This window comes from Pyxicephalus adspersus, chromosome W (genome assembly GCF_032062135.1).
Source record: "Pyxicephalus adspersus chromosome W, UCB_Pads_2.0, whole genome shotgun sequence".
NCBI lineage: Eukaryota > Metazoa > Chordata > Amphibia > Anura > Pyxicephalidae > Pyxicephalus > Pyxicephalus adspersus.
Window position 1 is genome coordinate 7,866,460 of NC_092870.1, and position 3,877 is coordinate 7,870,336.

The following is a 3,877-nucleotide window of genomic DNA, read 5'->3' on the forward strand; positions in this document are numbered from 1 at the left end:
ATGCAGAAAATACACCTTGATGCTCATACTGCAACCAAGCATTTTGTAGCTCTCCAAGAGTTTCTGGACAATTTCTGTGTAATTATTTGCTTGTGTGTTTCCAAGAAAGTACTTGACAATGGCTTTGAATATTAACCAAACATTCCTTTCAACTTCTGACATTGTCCTGATGAAATGTTCATCTTTGATGACCTGCCAAATCTGTGGACCATCAAACACACCGGCCTTTATTTTTTCAAATGACAGGCTAGGAAATGCCAAAACGAGGAACTTGAAACATTCTCCTTCAGTTGGCAAAGCTTTAACGAATTGCTTCATCAGACCCAGTTTCATGTGCAGAGGGGGGAATATAATATTCTTTCTATCAACAAGTGGCTCATGTAGAATGTTTGGATCACCTAGTTTTAGGGCAGATCCTGGAGGCCAATTCCTTTCCACCCAATGCCTTTCACAAGCTCTGTCCCACATGCACAGATAACAGGGAACAGCGAGCTTACGCGCATTCGCTTGATACATCAGGGCAAGTGTGTGAGAGTATATTTAGATGTGGAATGTGAAGAATTATATAGCGTCCTATAGGAAAAAGAGGACATATGATAAAAATGGCGAGTTACTATACATAGAATGAAACAATATTGTAAGACATAATTATACATAACTTGCTATACATTGTTTATAAATAGTTCAAAGAGTAACAGTGACTCTTACAAGCTCTCTTCTTTTTCTTTTCTATCTTGGCTATTTTCTTTTTTATTAATGTTGTGTTTTCTTTTATCCTGACGCTGTTGCATTTTCTACATTGTCTGCTGTAGTCATTTGTCCCAGTGCTTCTTTTTCTGTTCCTGCTACTTTTCCTTGCAGTTTTTAACATACCTTCATCATCTTTAATCTTCAGTCCTTCAGCTTTTCTTGGTCTTTGGCCCTTAGTTCTTCAAGCTTACTCCTTAGTAGCTGTTTGTAGTTTTTTCCAGTCATGGGTGTTATGTTTCCTGTTACCCGTTACCCTTTCTGTTATTTCTTTATGATTTTATTGAGAGGTTCATCATGGACTTCCACCTTGTTGAAAACTATCGGCACCTCATGTGTCTCTTCCACAGCTTTTTTTACATTCTGCTCCACTTTAGCAGTGTCATCCTCTTGTGTCTCCTGCAAAGCTTTAAGTTTCATCTCCTTCTTTTTTCTCTTCTTCCTTTCCCTTTCATGTTTCCTCTTCTGGTGTATTTTCTTCAGCTAAAGTGATTTGTTGGAAAACAGAGGAAAAAAACAAAGGTTTCAATGTTTGATTTAGCATGAATGAGATCAGTGATATATGGTTAGATGGTTCTGTACAGCAGGAACAAGAACAACTTGACTTGGACCTTCCATAACTCATTAAGGACTAGCCTCATAACTTCCATGCTACCAGAATGAAAACTCTGCATCCCCATAAAGATTCCTTACTTAGCTATAGCTAAGAGGCATAATTGGCATAATAAAAGCTAAGTCGCACAATTGAGGTGATTTATCACATGAATGCGCATAATCTCGCCATGCGAATATACTACTTAGCATCATAATAGGTGATTTAACCACTGTAACTGTTAGTTGTATTACAGTAATTACATTAAACATTACCTACTAAGCAGGCCTCAGGCATTTCTGCAGAGTTGAACCTCTGGTAGAGGGCTGTCTGACGCAGGATATAGGCATCATGGCATGAACCTGGGAAACCTGTGCGTGCACTCATGATTTTCCTGTTGGCATCACAGACTATTTGGACATTCAGTGAATGATATCGCTTCCGGTTTCTAAAGGAGATTTCCTGTTGTTTAGAGGCCTGAATTGCCACATGGGTGCAATCAATGGCCCCCAAAATATTTGGAAATCCTGGTTCCCTGAAGAAATCCACCTTTACATTCCTCCACCCATGAGCTGTGTGAGGGAAATTAATAAATAGAGCGACAAGGTCCACAATGGCATTTATGAACTTCATAAACACCCTGGATACTGTGGGCTGGCTCAGGCCACAAACTGAGCCCGATGTCGTCTCAAATGATCCCCAGCCTAATATGTAGAGAGTGGGCAGGAGTCTGGTCATTCCTGGCACAGCCTAGCTTCTTCTGGTCTTTGGAGCAGAGGTCTTTGGTGTAGAGGTTATGGATGACATGACGTGACAGGTGGAATCGCACTTTAACATCATGCTCCCGCATGTCATCCAGGTTGGTCCACTGTAATAAAAGACGTGGTTCCCAGACCCGTACAACAGTTGGGGACAGTGTTGAAGGATGCTCCTCACCTTCTTGGGCAGCTGGAGTACCATTATCGTCTGTAGCAACCAACATTGTTGCAGTTGCAGCCACAACTGCATTTGCCAAAACTACAATGTCCTCCATAATCCTAAACGGCAGAATACGCAAATGCCTATGCGCATATATATATAACATGTTTTCATGTGCGCACGTAAACCTTGCGCGTACCCGCATAAACGTGCGCATGCCACTGCTACCCTATATATTTTCAGAGAAGTTGTGAGCCTTTCTGCTTGCAACATTTCACAAGCCTTAATGACCCAAAACATTTGAAAAAACACAAATAGATAAATAAATAAAAAATAAAGATATAATTATAAAGGTAAGAATCCACCATTTACTTTGTACCTCAAAAATGTTTTTCTGTGTTGTCCCCTAACTGTTTTTCTTTTTTCCTCCTAGGACCATGTATCATTCAGCACGAAAAACCCAACACCCCACCAGCACCACCACCAGCACCACTGCTGGCACCAGCACCACTGGCACTACTGCTGGCACCAGCACCACTGGCACTACCACCCCAGGGCATTCTCCAGCCCATATTCCAGCAGGCAGCTTCCTCAGGCAAGATAGGTTGCCTAGACAAACAGGCCAAGAAACATCTAGGCCCTTGGGCCCTCAACCTGGCAGCTCAGTCAGTTTGAGCCAGCCCAGGGATTCTGCTTCCAGGGCAACCAGCTTCACTCCTGAGCAAAATGCAGCCCTCATGGAGTCCTACGTATAATTTTTTCAGCGAATCCATGGGGGCTTGCACTCCCAGACCTCCCATGCTGAAAGGCAGGTACTTTGGGAGGAAATTGCCAGGAGGGTTAATGCAGTGGGCAGTACACAACGGACCATTACCCAGTGACAAAAGCGTGTGAGTGGGGGGGGGCGTGGCCGGACGATGGCGGACTAGGACGCGTGTGTGCCTAGCTCCGTATCCTACAGGGGGAAAGGCCTTACAGAGCAGTGCATACAGATCTTCTCTCCCACTGCAATGGGTCCTAAATTGAAAGGAAGTCAGAAGGGGCGCCCCGGAGGGGAGACGCCGGTGTCCAGGAGCATTCCCGGGCTGTTTGCAGCCGGGAGTCGGGCCGCGTGTGACCAGGCCTCACAGCCGCTGCCTCAATTTGTGGCCGGATCCGGGCCGCGAGCGGACGTGGACCAGCTTGCCATACCACCAACGACGCTACCCCCAGATGACACCTAGGGGGACACAGCAGACCAGGTACTTCCATCAGGGCAGGCTATGGGATCACCTATTTCTTATCTGCACAGTCCCAGCATGCTCTCCAGCTCTGGGGAGGCTTCCAGGCCCACATATAGTCAAAGGATGGAGGAGGAGGATTGGGATTGGAAAGCCCACCTCAGGGCGCTCCCCACTCTCTGATTTGGATCACAGTATTGGGAGGTTAGAGGCGAGCTGTAAAGCTGAATTCCTACATATTCAACAGACCCTGCAACAGGTGACTAGTACCACCAATGTGCTTCAAAGTGCTTGTGCGGAACTTTCTTCTCAAATGGAGTCTCACACTGTTATTTTAGAGCGCCAGGCGGCTCAAATCAATATGCTTTGTTTACTGCAGGATGACACAGAGAATCGCAAT

At 45.0% G+C, this 3,877-nt stretch overlaps 1 pseudogene; it reads right to left on the minus strand.

Annotated features, from left to right (window-relative positions):
• Window positions 1-704: 704 nt before the first annotated feature.
• LOC140342908 (uncharacterized) lies at window positions 705-2,372 on the minus strand (annotated as a pseudogene).
• Window positions 2,373-3,877: the final 1,505 nt, after the last annotated feature.